Consider the following 17,325-nt stretch of genomic DNA (forward strand, 5'->3'; position numbering starts at 1 on the left):
ACAGTTGTCTGAAGAGAACCCCAGATAGCCATTTAGCAGCAATGGCATACACACAGTCCTTGTGGCACAATTGGTTAGTACATTTGGCTTGGCTGTTAACCGAAAGGTTGGTGGTTCAAACCCACCCAGGGACAGCCTTGCATTTTGTGTTCAACAGTTGTCCAAAGAAAACCCCAGATAGCCATTTAGCAGCAATGGCATACACACAGTCCTTGTGGCACAATTGGTTAGTACATTTGGCTGTTAACCAAAAGGTTGATGCTTCAAGCCCACCCAGGGACAGCTTTGCATTTTGTGCTCAACAGTTGTCTGAAGAGAACCCCAGATAGCCATTTAGCAGCAATGGCATACACACAGTCCTTGTGGCACAATTGGTTAGTGCATTTGGCTGTTAACCAAAAGGTTGGTGGTTCAAACCCACCCAGGGACATCCTTGCATTTTGTGTTCAACAGTTGCAGAGGGACCTGGCGACGAGCTGTCGCGCACACGCTCCCGTGTGCTAGCGACAGGCCAGAAATGTAGCGCATGAGTATGTACCTTAAAAATACTCCGGGGCCTTTCTTGTAGTTGAAGAGATGAGTGAAATGGCTGGCTTCAGCCTGTAATGTTAGTTGACCTGGTTTTGATTCCCAGCCACTGGTGGTATAGCAGTGAGGAGAGCTGCCTTTTAAGCAGTGGACCTGGGTTTGATTCCTGGCTAAGGTATGTGAGTGTGCTTTTGACATCCTACAAATCCCTGGAAGACAAGATCCTCCTCCTCCACAGGAGGAAGGTTGGTAGAAGGTTAGAAATGTTTTTAAAGCAGAAATGTTTTTATCCATCGGATATCCACAGACAATGCGTTCGGATATCCGCGTTCATGCGGATATCTAAAAGGTCGGATTCAGATATTCGAACCGGATCCAGATATCTCAATATCCAAATCCAGATCAGTTCAGATTTTAATAAGTACTATCCGAGCAATACTACTGGTAACAAACTCAACTACCCTATTATTATTTCACATCATGTAATGACCAAAATTCAACACTTATAAAAACAAACATGTCAAACACTGACACACTGTGGTGTTACCTGCCAGCAGAAGACTGCAACATAGCACCATCCATATTCCTTTAAAACAAACAGCACACATCCGATTTTTGAATACTCTACATTGACTCTGTATTCACAATCATATTGTCCATGTGTGATGTTCTGCATTCATTTGCTATTTTCAAGTTAGCACCAACATATATTGGAACCAGGAATGGCCACTGTCATGTGGGGGAAAACTTTGAGGGGTTCAAATGTAAACAGTGTATGAATGCACAATGCAGAATGAATGAAATGCGATTCTCAAGCAAGCTATTCAAACTAATGACCATTGCAACAAATCAGATAAGTGTGATGCCTGCCTTAAGGTGCCCATACACTCGTCAGATTGGCAGCAGATAGATAAGAAATGCATCTGATGATCTATCTGATGCGTTTTTAGAACATTTTTTACCAGGATAGAATTCCAATAGATTTCAGTTTGAAATCTATTGAAATTCGATCTGATGGCATTTTTCTGCCATCAGATTTCCATTAAGGCCAATGCAAACTGATAAGCAATCTCATCAGATCGACCTAAATTTTCCACCCTGCAAGTTCGATGGAAATCCATCGAAATCGATCGAAATCGGCCGTCGATCGGTCGATTGGCCAACCGATTTGCAATCGATTGATCGATCGATCGATCGGGATCGATCGGTCGGCCAGAAAATTGGCTGAGTGTATGGGCTGCTTTAGGGGTGGATTAGATGTCATGAAAGCAGATTAGCTTTGGTGATGAAGAAGCTTCAACATGGTATGGTGGAGTGGTGGGTTATGCTCATACTTTGTGGTGCTAGCATTCCAAGTTCAAATCTGGCCTAAAACACCATCTAGATGTATTTTGTATTTTACCCGTTTCCAACACACTTTACTACCACATCTCACAGCAATTAAAATTAATTGCATACCTGCTCACTTGCCCAGAGAGAACAATGATTTAAAACCCAAAGCTTACAAATACAGGTGGTTTAAAAGCCACATACAAATATACACAGATCTATGCTCATGACTTGGTCCATCTACTACCACCACATCAGTGTTGTGTGAGAGCTGTGGTGCAACACATTAAGTCAGTAGACTATAGCTACCTGCATTGAAGGTTCAAGTTCTACTCATGTAAATACTTTTACACATATTTACAAAGTTCAACTACTTTAGCAGATATTAAATCAAACTATCAAGTTTGAATCGTTCACAATTAACTAGTGCAGCCCAATTACACTCAGGGCTCAATTCACAAAACTGTGATAACTGCTATTACAGCAATTATCACACAAGCTGCCGTTAACTAAAGCTGGCCATACACTGGCCCGATTTGCCGCCGTTTCGACAGCAGATTCGATCACTGGGATCGAATCTGCTGCCAATCGTTCGCGCTACACGCCGAATTTCTATCCATTTCGTCCGATCCCGTCAATCGCTCCGTGCGTTGATCGCCCGCAGGTAGGGAGCGCGTCGCTAGCGGCGTTCAAGTGCCCGACGACCGACGCAATAGAGTGACAATACATTACCTGCTCCGCCGGCACGACTGCCCCCGGTCACCACTGCTCCATCTCCACTCTGGTCTCCGGCATGCTTCTGTTCCTCCTGCCCGGCAGGAAGTTTAAACAGTATAGGGCGCTCTACTGTTTAAACTTCCTGCCGGGCAGGAAGAAGTAAAGCATGCCGGACCTGGAGACCAGAGCGGAGACGGAGCAGCCGTGACCGGGGGCAGTCATGCTGGCGGAGCAGGTAATGTATGCGGGCAGGAGCGGCAGTAGCAGCACCACCACAACAGATTGTGAACGGTTTCAGGCTGAAATCGGTTCACAATCTGTTTGCAGTAAAGGTAGCCATACGATCCCTCTCTGATCAGATTCGATCAGAGAGGGATCCATCTGTTGGTCGAATCTGATGGCAAATCGACCAGTGTATGGCTACCTTTAGGTTTTCACACAAACAGCGTGACTTCACGTGATAAGCAGAGGTTTTCACATGAAAAGCACACGCAAAACTCTGCTAATCAAATAAAGTCGCGCTGTTCACATCAAAACCTCAGCAAGTGGCAGCTTGCATGATAACTAATACAATACAATACAATTCCCTGGAAGACAAGAAGACAAGGAGGGAATTGGGTGGAATTTGGAAGTCTGTCGAGCAGAAATTCATATTTTTATGCAGAAATCCGTTTGGTGGCAAAAAAAATGTGCATTCCGCAGAAATTCCCCCATAGTGATATAGCAATTCCATTCCGTCGTAACGGAACCAGAATCGCAGAAATCTTAATTCCACAGAATCCAGCAACCATCCCTAATCAGCACTAGGGGCTTAATTCACAAAAGAGTGCTAACTGATAGCACAGCCGTGCACCTTTGCGCACGCAAAGTCTTACACCCGCCCGAAAACAAACATTTGCACGCGATAACGCAGACATTTGAGTGCAAACAGCAATGTCTGCGTTATCGAGCACAAACGTTAGTTATCACGCAGGCAGAAGACTTTGCACGTGCAAAGTTGCACACGTAGCACTTTGCATGTTAACTGCATAGCACGACTGTGCTATCAGTTAGCACTCTTTTGTGAATCAAGCCCTATATCTATCTTCTGTATATATAATAGGCTAAGTGCCTCAACCTTCAAGCAAGAAGAAGAAGAAGTAGTGCCCTGCCTGTTCAAACAAGAAGAAGGGGCTGGTCCAAGCAAGAAGAAGGGGCCAGTCCAAAAAAGAAGAAGGGGCCAGTCCAAACAAGAAGAAGGGGCCAGTCCAAACAAGAAGAAGGGGTCAGACCAAGCAAGTGGTTGAATGGAGTACTGGTTAAGAGCACTGCCTTTGACATGGGAGACCAGGGTTTGAATCCTGGCTAGGGTCAGTAGTACCTATTCAGTAAGGAGTTCAAGGCAAGACTCCCTAACACTGCAGGGTGGCCTCCTGAGCACATACCAGTGGCTGCAGCTCTTGAGCACTTTGAGTCCAACAGGAGAAAAGCGGTATATAAATGTTTGAAATATTATTATGAAGAAGTAGCGCCCTGCCCCCAGGGGCGGTCCTAGACTTGCCGCCGATCTGGAGGGGGTAGCAGGCAGGACGGGGGTATTGGGCACAGGGGAGGGGGGTCGGACCCCCCCCCCCTCACCTGGGTCCTCTATCTGCACTCCCCCTCTAGCTTAAGTTCAGCAGCAGCCGCCGCTATTAGTAAGAGGCAGTGGGCGGGGATGACTCACCTCTTCCACGTTCCAGCATGCGTTCCACTGTCATAACTACCTGCAATGCCGTCCGCTTACAATACAGTGTGTGGCATTACAGGAAGTGACGACAGTGGAACGCGGAAGAGGTGAGTCATCCCCGCCTGCTGCCCCTTATTAATAGCGGCTGCGGCTGCTGCTGAGCTTAAGCTGGACAGGGAGCGCAAATGGGGGACGCAGGTGAGGGAAGGGGGGGTCGGGCCCCCCTCCCCGCCCCTTACTAATAGCGGCAGCAGCTGCTGCTGAGTTCAAGCTGGAGGGGGAGCGCAGATGGGGGACCCAGGTGAGGGAGGGGGAGTCCGACCCCCCTCCCCGCCACTGTGCCCAATTCCCCCTTCCTGCCCACTACCCTCTTATGCGGCATATGCTACGCTGCGGGTCCGCTAGTCTAAAATAATTTCCAAACTGGCTGCTGTGTGTCTGTATGTCTTAAATCCCAGACACAACACCTCCTGCTCTGCCACTCTGATTGGCTATGGCACTGTGTCACTCTATCATGCACATGCCCCACTCAGCTGTGATTCTAGACCCACAGAACATCTTCCTTCAGTTTTTAATCCCACAGAGGGACATAGAGGGTTTAATTCACAAAACAGTGCTAACTATTAGCACAGCTGTTAGCACTGCTTTTTGCGCATTTTTCGCACAAAAACCGGTATTCACACGAAAAATGGTTATCGTGCGCAAAAATTTGCGTTCACACGTTTACACAAATTTTTCACACGTTAACGGTTGCGTTTTCACGAAAACACAAATGTTTTAACGCAAACTTAACCATTAACGCACAAATAATTTGCCTAAATGCATGAACGCAAATTTATATGGCAACCGTCATCACGCACAATTTCGCCCAAATCACTTTTCACAGCGTGATAACAGTTAACACCATTTTTTGAATCAAGCCCAGAGACATGACAGAAAGCAACCATAGTGTACTGGCTAAGGTCTCTGCCTCTGATACAGGAGACCTGGGTTTGAATCTCAGCTCTTCCTGTTCAGTAAGACAGGGAACACACTATGGGCTCTATTCATAAACCATTTGTGGGAAAAAAAATATTGGAGGGAAAATAGCGCATCGGTATTTTAGACTTTTGTGTGCTAATTCATAAAAAAGTTTACACTTGCGATAATAGGCCGGGGAATTCCCACACTAAACTGGCGGTGCTGCTGAGTTGATACATTTTCTCTGTGCAGAGACAGAGTTACTATAAAGGAGGCAGCCCCAACTTCCCTTTACATGTGCATTTTTTTTTAAATTGCCTCTCCTTGCCCTGAATCTGCACTGAATCTGTCTAATAGTATTTCTAAACAATATATTTAATTGCTGCAGCTTAGAAGAACTTCAAGAAATGTTACACATGCCAGGCTTTCTGATGTGAAATGTCTCTGAAAACAGGTACCCAAGGGGTTAAATAACACAGCTTTGGTATTCTGGGATGCCTTGTTTGCTTTGCTCTCAATGCAGCTGCCTGGGATTAGCTTGCCTGTTATCTTGCCTGTTATAGCTGGCTTATCTCCTTTTCCCTGGTGTTTTCCATGTCAGCATACTAATGGGCAAAAGCCCCGCCTCCTTTTGCCCAGTAGGACGTCTTAATATGATAAATAGACTAGTTTCACCCCATGCTGATATTCTGTGTAAAGGTGCCCATACACTCGTCAGATTGGCAGCAGACAGATAAGAAATGCATCTGATGATCTATCTGATGCGTTTTTAGAACATTTTTTACCAGGATAGAATTCCAACAGATTTCAGTTTGAAATCTGTTGAAATTCGATCTGATGGCATTTTTTTGCCATCAGATTTCCATTAAGGCCAATGCAAACTGATAAGCAATCTCATCAGATCGACCTAAATTTTCCACCCTGCTAGTTCGATGGAAATCCATCGAAATCGATCGAAATCGGCCGTCGATCGGTCGATCGGCCAACCGATTTGCGATCGATCGATCGATCGATCGACCGCGATCGATCGATCGGCCAGAAAATCGGCTGAGTGTATGGGCTGCTTAATTCTTTTTGATGTCCTCGCCTCCAGCAGGACGACTCTCTTCAAAAACCTTACCTCCGCTTGCAGCGGGTACCAACAGTGTGGCTCTACTGTTGTGGTCCATGCCTTCGGCAGCTAAATGCTCCCATAAGACATGGAGTCCCCTCTGGTGTTCTCTGGGACATGGATTTTAAAAGAAGTTCCTGCGTGCTCTTTATATACCTAAATGGTATAGAGCTTCCCCGCAGCTATGTTGCTAGAATACCTGTTTATTGTAGCTGACTGGAATGGCGCGCTCTCCCTCCGTGGATGGATAGCCTTCAGTGTTTGTGAGCTTTTCTGCAGCCGGAGAAGCGTCCTTTGCCTGCATGGAGTCAGTACGAGTGCTCTTCCTAGGCACGCGCGCGCGACAACTTCCTCTTTTTGATGCCGAGAACCGGAAGTACTCCGGCGGCCATTTTTGTTGTGGGCGCTGGTGCCCTCACTATGATGCGCTTCCTTCCCGGATATAAGGAAGCGTTATGCGGCTTCCTTCTGTCACTTCTGCAGCTCTTCCTCCGTGGATGGTTATACCTTCTCCTGCTTCTGATTCGTGAGTATAATCTTGCGGAAGTGTGTTTTTTCTTTTTATGATTATGGTCTGCATTGCTCAATCTGACTCTAGTTCAGCCTGGGTCCTCTGCTTATTGTACTGGGTATATGTATAGGATTCATATACTCCATTTCGTTACATCTGGTTGGCGTGTGTATATATAATATACTTAGATGGTAGAGGACATATGTATGATTCTATAGACATTTATATATATCCAGATATGTGGATATGCTCTTGCACTTATGAGTGTTGGGTTGCAGTGGTATATGTCTGTTTTAGTGTTTTTATATGTATATTTATATGTACATGTATATCTATGTGTGGATATTCATTATGGTGAGCTCTATAGTAGCTACTATGAAAGATTGGTAAATCCAATATCTTTCTATTTTGTATAGCTGCTTGATATGGGGAAAAGTAAAGGAGAACACCAAAATTCGAGTTCGAAGTCTAAACCGAAATCGAAGTCGAAATCAAATAGGTAAGGTTGGTAAGTGATGGGGTTTTTCTATTGAGCCAGAAGATTGTTACTAAAAATCTGCATATTCTTTGCAGAAATGAATCTCAATCAAACACTAAGGAAGATTCACGGAAGGAAGGCAGTACAGACCGTCAGGGACATTATTCCAGTGTTAAAGACCATTCCAAACCTAAGTCTGTGGTCACTGTAATAAACGAAAAGTCACGTTCACGCTCACCATCCCATAGGAAGTCGTCTTCTCCCAATGCCTCACTAGAAGAATATGAACCATATTTTAATCCTAATGTACAGAAACCTGCATTGCCTAGCAAAGACACTTGCTGGATATGTGGAAGATTAGCGTTACCTAATAAAAAAGTATGTGATCTTTGTCACCTGGATATTGCAAGAGAAGATAGGGAGGTGTCCACTCTAATCAAACAAGTAGTTAAAGACACAGTCTCTGAGTTGACAACTAGTCAGAAGTCTTCCAGGCCAGGTCCTTCCAGGTCTATTTCTCCAGAAAGATACTCTTCTGAGGAGGACTCTGATCAAGAAGCTGTTGGTTTTGACTTTTCGTTAGTACCTCCCTTTATTTCAAGAGTTAAAGAGGCAATACAGTGGGAAGATGAGGTCACTTCACCTAAGAAAAAGAGGTACTATAAACAACTAAGTAAAAGTAAGGTGTCATTTCCTCTTTTAGAAGAAATAAGGGAATTAATCACAGACGAATGGGAAAAGACCGTTAAAAAACCCTCGTTAAAAAACAAATTGCAGAAAATGTATCCATTGTCCGAGAGTGATGAAGTATTGGTGGCGTCAAATCCACTTGTGGATGCTTCATTAATGAAGATTGTTAAAAATGTAACCTTACCTCTTGAAGATTCAGTTTCTTTCAGCGATCTTATGGACCGCCAAATTGACCAGGACTTAAAAAGAGCGTTCTTAGCCTCTGGAGAAGTCACAAGGATAGGAATTTCTCTAACTTCTGTGGCAAAGGCGTTAAAAGTGTGGATAGAAGACGTTCAGAAATCAATTCAGGCGGGTGCTGAAATAGAAGATGTGACTTTTGCGTTAGAAGAACTCAGTTTAACTTCGGATTTTGTGGGAGCAGCGGCAGTAGACACAGTAAAGAGTTCCAGCAGGTCGATGTTATATAATATTATGGCCAGAAGGGCACTATGGCTGAAACCGTGGTCTGCGGATCCCACGTCCAAGCAATCCTGGACTAAAATACCGTATGACGGAAAAAATCTGTTTGGGGCCAAAATGGATAGTGCAATTTCAAGAGTCACAGGAGGGAAGTCCGGGCTTATTCCACAGGACAGAAAGTTTAGAAAGTCAAAATATCCTCAAGTAAAGAAACAACAGTATAACAGGTTTAATGAGGCAAAATCCTATAGGCCAGGAAGAGAGTTTAAAAGAAATTGGAAGTCTCAGCCCTTTCAGAGGTCATCCAAGTCTAGAGTCTGTCAACAGGCTGGCGAATCCAAAAAGCCCTTTTGAAAGGAGGCCCGTCCAGGATGTGCCAGTGGGAGCAAGGCTACTCCATTTTGGCAACGTCTGGGCGGGAAAGATAGAAAACGTCTGGGTAAACGAAACAGTTTCAGAAGGACACAGTTGGACGTTCAGAGGACGTCCTCCAAGTTCCAGGTTTGTGCAAACACAGATTCCAAAGACCTTGCAAAAGAAAAAGATACTAGAGGATTACGTCTCAGAATTAATAAGTCAAAGAGCAGTCAGTGTAGTGCCTCATTCAGAGAGAAGTACTGGCTACTATTCAAAGATATTCCTAGTAAAGAAGAAAACAGGAGACCTAAGACCGGTCTTAGACCTCAAAAGCCTGAACAGGTTTATACTCATACCAAAATTCAAAATGGAGACTCTCAAGTCAATCATAATGTCAATACAGCCAGGAGATTGGATGTCCTCCATAGATCTGAAGGACGCGTATTTCCATGTCCCGATTCATCTCGGTTTTCAACGGTTTTTGCGGTTCGCGGTAGGTCGGCTTCACCTACAGTTTCGATGTCTTCCGTTCGGTCTAGCGACCTCTCCGCGTACGTTTTCAAAGGTTCTCCTTGCCGTTATTTCATTTACCAGGGTTCAGGGAATACGCGTCCTTCATTATCTGGACGACATCATTCTCCTGGCATCTTTAAAACAACTTCTGCTACAACACCAGAAAATTCTCATAGATATTCTTCAACAGTTTGGGTGGATCATAAACTTCAAAAAGAGTCAGCTGATACCACAACAAAAGATGGAATTTCTTGGAGCAACACTGGACACGGTCCAAAATTCAGTGTCGTTGCCTCAAACCAAAATACAGGTGATCCGGAACGCTCTGTAGGGTCTGTTCCAAATGAATTATATTTCAGTTCGGAAATGTCTGAGAATAGTGGGCCTAATGTCATCCACAATACAGATGGTGTCCTGGGCACATTGGCATCTAAGGCCATTCCAGCTGAATTTTCTTGCTCAGTGGGACAAGGAAAGTATGGATCAACAGATCTACCTAGATCCTTCTGTAAAGAGTTCTCTGACGTGGTGGATGAACACTCACAATCTCGACAGATCACGCCTCCTGTTTCAGCCCAAATGGAAGATAGTGACGACGGATGCCAGTGGTCTAGGATGGGGAGCAGTATATGCAGATCAGGTAGCTCAGGGCTCTTGGAGAATACAAGGAGATCTAGTATCGAATATCTTGGAAATGAGGGCTGTATATCAGGCCCTTCTGCATTTCTTGCCCATCCTGAGGGGTTCGGCAGTTCTACTCAGAATAGACAATGTGTCAGTGGTATCATATATCAAAAGGCAAGGAGGGACGCACAGTCGAAGTCTCATGGAGGAATTAGCTCCGATCATGGCTCTAGCCCAGGCCAACTTCCTGGATATAACTGCAGTATATCTGCCAGGGAAACAGAACGTTCAGGCAGACTACCTTTCCAGACATCAACTAAACAACAACGAGTGGTCTCTCCACCACTCTGTTTTTCTTCTGTTAGTTCAGAAGTGGGGTCGCCCCCAGGTGGATCTGTTCGCCTCATCGAAAAATCACAAAGTGCCTCTGTACTACTCAAGGTTTACGGATCACAATGCATTGGCAACAGATGCTCTAACACAAGTATGGACATTCACAAAAGCGTATGCATTTCCACCAGTTCCGCTTATTCACAGATTTCTTCTGAAGCTGAGGGTTCTCAAGGTGACAGTGCTAGCAGTTCTACCTTACTGGCCAGGAAGGCCATGGTTTCCTCTCCTCTGGCAGTTAAAAGTGGAAGATCCGATTCCGTTACCAGTCTTCCCGAATCTCCTCTCACAGGGAGTAATCTACCACCGAAATCCTCAACGCCTCAAACTGATGGGGTGGCGTTTGAGAGGGCTAGGCTATTAGCCTCAGGATGTACGTATAGCGTAGTGAATACACTATTGAAGTCCAAAAAACCTTCAACCTCTGCATCATATAATAGGGTCTGGAAAGCGTTTAACGAGTTTGCAAGTGAGGCTAAATTTCAAATTTCCGAAATGAAAGTTACTGATCTATTGTCTTTTCTGCAAAAAGGTTTAGAGTTAAAGCTTTCCTACTCGACCTTGAGACGACATGTCTCCGCCATATCCTCTATTTCAGGAATCTCTTGGTCATCAAATCCTCTAATAAAGCAATTTTTTAGAGCAGCAATTAAACTTAAACCTCCGATAAAACCCAGGTTTCCCAAATGGGATTTACCTTTAGTGTTGAATTTTCTATCGGAATCAAAAGACTGGCAGAACGACTCAGCATCCATACAAAATCTATCAAAGAAAGCCGTGTTCCTTGTTGCCATCACTTCAGGAAGAAGGGTTTCAGAGTTGCAAGCTCTCTCACACAAAGAACCCTTTCTAGTGTTCTATGAAGATAGGCTGGTTTTGCATCCGGTTCAGTCGTTTCTGCCGAAAGTAACTTCAATATTCCACCTTAACCAGGAGTGGACGCTACCAAGTTTTAAGTCTTTAGAGGATCCATCAAAACCTCATCCTCTGGATTTGCCCTCTACAATTAAAGCCTATCTTGAAGCGACAATAACTGTCAGGGACTCTGATCGCCTGTTCATTCTTCCAAAGGGATATAGAAAAGGCAAAATGGCTTCTACAAGAACATTAGCAAGTTGGATTGTGTCAGTAATCCAAGAGGCATATAAATCAAATGGTTTACAGCCTCCGCAGGACATTGTTGCCCATTCAACAAGAAGTCTGGCTTCTTCTTGGGCAACCCTGGGTAATGTTTCTCTTTCAAATGTATGTAAGGCGGCCAATTGGGCCTCAGGTCATACCTTTTTAAAGCACTACTGTGTAGACCCAGCAACGTTGTCTGCTGTAGATTTTGGTAAAAAAGTAGTTTCTTCAGCAGTCTCTAGTGCCTTGTGACCATTTCTGTTGTATGATTTTCATTAAATTGTGTGTTCAGCATACCCATCCCTTGTTCTGTCTAGTTATTGCCCATTAGTATGCTGACATGGAAAACACCAGGGAATTTGGAAAACTGAATACTCACCTTCGGTAGTTTTCCTTTCCTGGTGTTTCTCCATGTCAGCATACGGGCCCACCCTGTGCTGTCGGCTCGTACTAAATTACACAGAATATCAGCATGGGGTGAAACTAGTCTATTTATCATATTAAGACGTCCTACTGGGCAAAAGGAGGCGGGGCTTTTGCCCATTAGTATGCTGACATGGAGAAACACCAGGAAAGGAAAACTACCGAAGGTGAGTATTCAGTTTTCCAAATTCTAAACAGTTGGTGTTCTTCTTTCCCATTCCGCCTGTTCTAATCTTTGTGAATTGACATTAGTGACATGTGTTGTGATAATCACGGCGGTTATAACCCCCCCCCCGCACTGCTCAGGAATTGTAGCTTTTCATGCGGAAACAGCTTTTATGAATGGACACTTTGCTAAGGGCCCTTTTCCACTAGAGCGATTGTGATTGCTGAATCGCAAAATCGCAAATCGCTAGTGATTTTTAAATCGCTAGAGTTGTTACTTTATCATAGAAATCACGAGAAGTATTTTCCACTACAGTGATTCGATTTGGAAATCGCTAATCGCAAATCGCAATCGCTTGCTGGAGCGATTTTTACAATGATAATGCAATGCAAATGAAAATCGCAAATCGCAATCGCATAACCGAATTAATGAAAAATCGCAATCGCAATCACTGGCGTTTGTGATTTGTGATTGCGATTGCTAGTGGAAAAGGGCCCTAAGAGGTCGGTAAAGTCAGCTGTTTTGAGCATTACCGCATGCGGGAATGCTTTATGAATAGAGGCCAGTTGGCTCGATTCACAGCAAACTTAGTTAGCACGCCTAAAAGCTTTGGCCGTGCTAACTACAGTGCGAAGTAGTTAGCACAGCCAAAGGTTTTAGTTAGCGTGCGCAAAGTTTAGCGGTGCACAGTGCGCCAATAAGGTCGCACCAGGGGCAACATTATAGGCACACCCAATGTGATGTTTTAGACACATCCGGTGCGACATTATCTTACTTAGCAGTTAGTACGCGAAGCTGAGCGCACCATAAGTTACTATGGGCTTTTAGGGTGTGCTAACTAAGTTGGCACTGCTTTGTAAATTGAGCCCATTGCATGTTTTGCGGGCTTGCGGCAAACAGCAAAACACTTACAGTTATACAGCCTATTAAAGTAAATACCCTTGCAGGGGAAACGTGTGCTTTGCGTTCATGTTTTTTTTGCACTTTACAAACGCACAGTTTTCTGCTTTTTCCCACACACTCACATACAGTACATGCCGCCACAAATGCATAAATGGAGAAATGTATAGAGAAAAATTTACACTTTTAACGCAAACGCAAAATCCAAACAGAAACGGGGAAAACGGCCCTGCCTAAGCCTGCACCTATTCAGTGCAGAGACCTTGGCCAAGACTCGATAACACTGCTACTACCTATAGACTTTGCCCTGGTGGCTGCAGCTCTGGCACTTTGAGTCTGCCAGGAGAAAAGCACAATATAAGGGCCCGTTTCCACTTGTTGCCGCATGCGTCAGTGAGACGCGTGGCGGCACTTCCAGGTGTGTGGGATTGCAGGCAAATCCCAGAAGCTGTGCCATGCACGGCTATGGGATTCGCAGCCTCCCGCGCGAAATCTGTGGCCAGTGTCGGCCGAATCGCTAGGGTAAGCGATTCGGCCGGCGGCACCATAGTTTCCTATGGCAGAGTTTCCCCGCGCGATTTGCCTGCGGGGAAACTCTGCAGATTCGGAGCAGTTTCTGCTCCAGTGGAAACGGGCCCTAAGGTCCCATTCACCCTTGAGCGTTTTGCCGCGATTTCGGTTAAACGCTCAAACGCTAGCGCTTTTTAACCTCCTTGCCGGTTATCCCGAGCTGAGCTCGGCTTAACTCGCGCAGGAGTATTGCTCTGGCCCTGCTGGGCCGATTTTCCCAATTTTTTTTATCCCTACACACAGCTAGCACTTTGCTAGCTGCATGTAGTACGCGATCGCCGCCGCTACACGCCGATTCGCCGCGCCAAGCTGCCCCCTCCCCCCCCAAACCCCTGCGCAGCCTGGCCAATCAGTGCCAGGCAGCACTGAGGGGTGGATCTAGTCTAGCTACATGAATTTAAAAAAAAAATGTAAAATAAAGTGCTGTGCCGACCCCTTGCTGAGATAATTGGAACGGCAAGGGGGTTAAAAGCGCTAGTGTAATGAAACCCTAAGGGCAAATCGTTGCAAATCGCCCAAAAACGTAAAACGCAAATGCGTCCCCTGCACCATTTTCAGACGATTTCCCTGCGATCGTGTTTCAGTGCTATAGAAGCGCTAAACGCAATCGCGGCAAAATCGCTGCAGTGTTCAGCGTGTTCAGCGATTTTTCCACGTGAAATCACAAAAAATCCCCAGCATTTTGCATTTCTAAGTGTGAATGGGGCCTAAATGCTATTTGTTTTATAAGCTTCAGGAAAACACCCACTTGTAATCCCCATTGTGGCCAAAGCATATCAATTGGCTCTATTCTCAAAGACTTCCCGCATGCGGTAAAGCACATGCGGGAAGTTTGCAACCAAAATACCGTCAAGTTGGAATTCTCAAAATGTTCCGCATGTTTTTTCCGCATGCGGAAAAAGTGCGGTAAAAGTGCGGGATTCATGCGGGAAAATTTCCGCAAAAGTCGGTATTTTCCGCAATAAAAAATCAATTCTTACAAATGTTCAGGCGCATCATTTCATCGTTATTTACCGAGTTTTTATCACCTACAAGTAGTAGGTGATATATTCCACATCCCATTGACTTAAATGAAGTGTGGAGGCTTAAGGGCTGTGCTTGGTGGACTTTAATTTTTTTTTAAAAAACACTTTTTCATGCGACCTTTTTACCGCATGATTCCCGCATGAATAATGGCTGTTTCCGCATCTTTTTTCCCGCATGCGGAAAACATGCAGAAAATATTAGTGAATGTGAAAAAAATGCGGAGTTTACCGCTGGCGGGAATATAGCGGTAAAATTTTGCGGTGTTTTTGCCTGATAGGGCTGGTGCACACCGAGCGGCTTTTTGGGCGTTTTCAGATCCGCTTGCGGCTGCGGATCTGCTTGGTCAATGTATCTCAATGGGGTGGTGCACACCAGAGCGGGGGGCGTTTTGCAGAAACGAAAAATGCCTGGGTGAGGCATTTTTTGGATTGCGGGTGCGTTTCTGCCTCAATGTTAAGTATAGGAAAAACGCAAACCGCTCTGAAAAACGGCACTTCAGAGCGGTTTTGCAGGCGTTTTTGTTACAGAAGCTGTTCAGTAACAGCTTTACTGTAACAATATATGAAATCTACTATACTGAAAACCGCAGCAGCAATCCGCAAAACGCTAGCAAAACGCCTCATAAAAATAAAAAAAAGCGTTTAAAAATCTGCTAGCATTTTGCGGATCTGCTAGCGGGTTTTGGTGTGCACCAGCCCTTAGTGAATAGAGCCCAATGTCCTGGAGAAAGCCAGGGGAGAGTTAAATCTGGTACACACTTTCAATTATCTTTTTTTACCACTTCCACAGGGCCGGGCCGAGGCATAGGCTGGAGAGGCTCCAGCCTCAGAGCGCAGTGTAGGAGCGGGCGCAGAATTAATTCAGCTGTCATTCCTAATTGTGTTTGAAGCAGAAAGAAATAAGAAAAGGGGATACATGGCAGTGACTGCAAGCCAGATAACTAGATATTAAGGTGTTGGGGAGGTTGTGGGCCCTGTGGCGCCTCTTAGTCTAGTAGCAATCAGTGTGTGACAGCTGGCATGGGAGGGATGGAGGGGCGCACTTTGGTGTCTCAGCCTTGGGTGTTGGAGGACCTTGTCCCGGCTCTGCACTTCCATGTAGTATGAGGGTATACCTACACAATCAGCTCATAGTGTTCCAATCTGTTGACCCTCATATTACATGAAGGTGGTAAGATTGGTCAGTCACCAGCTAGGCCTGGTGCACACCAAAAACCGCTAGCAGATCCGCAAAATGCTAGCAGATTTTGAAACGCTTTTTCTTCTTTTTATGTAACGTTTTAGCTAGCAGTTTGCGGTTTTGTGAAGCGTTTTTGGTGTAGTAGATTTCATGTGTTGTTACAGTAAAGCTGTTACTGAACAGCTACTGTAACAAAAAACGCCTGGCAAACCGCTCTGAAATGCCGTTTTTCAGAGCGGTTTGCATTTTTCCTATACTTAACATTGAGGCAGAAATGCATCCGCAATCCAAAATCTGCAGCAGCCCGGGAGTATGCGTTTCTGCAAAACGCCTCCCGCTCTGGTCTGCACCAGCCCATTGAAATACATTACTCTAGCCGCGGATCCGCACCCGCAAGCGGATCGCAAACCGCAGCAGAACCGCTCTGGTGTACACTAGGCCCCAACCATGATTGAAAGAGTATATCAGGCTCTAGGTCAGCTCTCTTGTCACTCAGGATAGGCATAGCCATTCCCTCCTGTATATGATAAAACACAGGTGTGCTAATTAGGCCAGCAGTCCTGAGTGAAGCAAAGCTCTCTGTTCAGTCTGTGACTGAAAGCTGAACGGGAAGGCGCGCTGCTTTTATTGCTGTCCTGTAAGTTCCCACTGTTTCATACCTAGTGATTTTATTCTGTTTCACTAGAGATTTTAAAAGCTCTTTCTATTGCAATACTATGGAGGAGTTTTACATTGCTCAAGTGAGAACAAACTCAATTACAAAGCACTTAGAAAAGTTCTTGCAGTGTGGGCTCCTAAAGGCTATTTTCCACTATGAAATGCGATTGTGATTGCGTTTGCAATCGCAATCGCGTTTCAATCTCCACCATGCGATTGAGCTACTACACTCATTATAGTAAAGCTCAATTGCATACAAAACGCGGCAGGAGGATGATTGCGTTTTGACCAAAATCGCATTGCAATGGGATCGCACTAATGGAAATTGCTGCTGCAGTTTCCATTAGTTTAATGTACCTTGCGATCATAATCAAATCGCAAATTGCAGGGTAGTGGAAAAAGGCCCTAAGGGCTGGTTCACACAGCAATCGATTTTTCTAAGCACTGGTGATTTTAAAAGCTTTTGCTAATGTAATGCTATGGGCTCGATTCACAGGTGCTAACTAAAACTTTGGGCGTGCTAACTAGGATGCTAAGCAGTTAGCATACCCAAAGCTTTTACTGATCGCATGCAAAGTTTAGAGCTGCGCACGAAACGTTGCACCGGGTGTGCCTGAAAGTTAGCGAGCGCAAAGTTTAGCGCTGCGCAGAACGTTGATGTTGTTTTGGTCGCACCCGGTGCAATGTTCCGTTCGCACTGCGCAGCACTAAACTTTGCGTGATCAATAAAACCTTTGGGTGTGCTAACTGCTTAGCACCCTAGTTAGCATGCCCAAAGCTTTTAGGTATGCTAACTAAGTAAGCAACCTTTTGTGAATTGAGCCCCTACTCTTATAAACTCATAGGGCTTGATTCACAAAAGGGTGCAAAGTGTTAGCACGGCTGTGACAAGCCCCTTAGCGCG

The 17,325-nt window shown here is 45.0% G+C and overlaps 1 non-coding gene across 1 annotated transcript; it reads left to right on the top strand.

Moving 5' to 3' along the window:
• The first annotated feature begins 356 nt into the window (after positions 1–356).
• TRNAN-GUU (transfer RNA asparagine (anticodon GUU)) lies at positions 357–430 on the top strand. The gene has a single exon. It is a non-coding gene; the product is annotated as a tRNA-Asn (tRNA).
• Positions 431–17,325: the final 16,895 nt, after the last annotated feature.

This window comes from Hyperolius riggenbachi, chromosome 6 (assembly GCF_040937935.1).
Source record: "Hyperolius riggenbachi isolate aHypRig1 chromosome 6, aHypRig1.pri, whole genome shotgun sequence".
Classification (NCBI taxonomy): Eukaryota; Metazoa; Chordata; class Amphibia; order Anura; family Hyperoliidae; genus Hyperolius; species Hyperolius riggenbachi.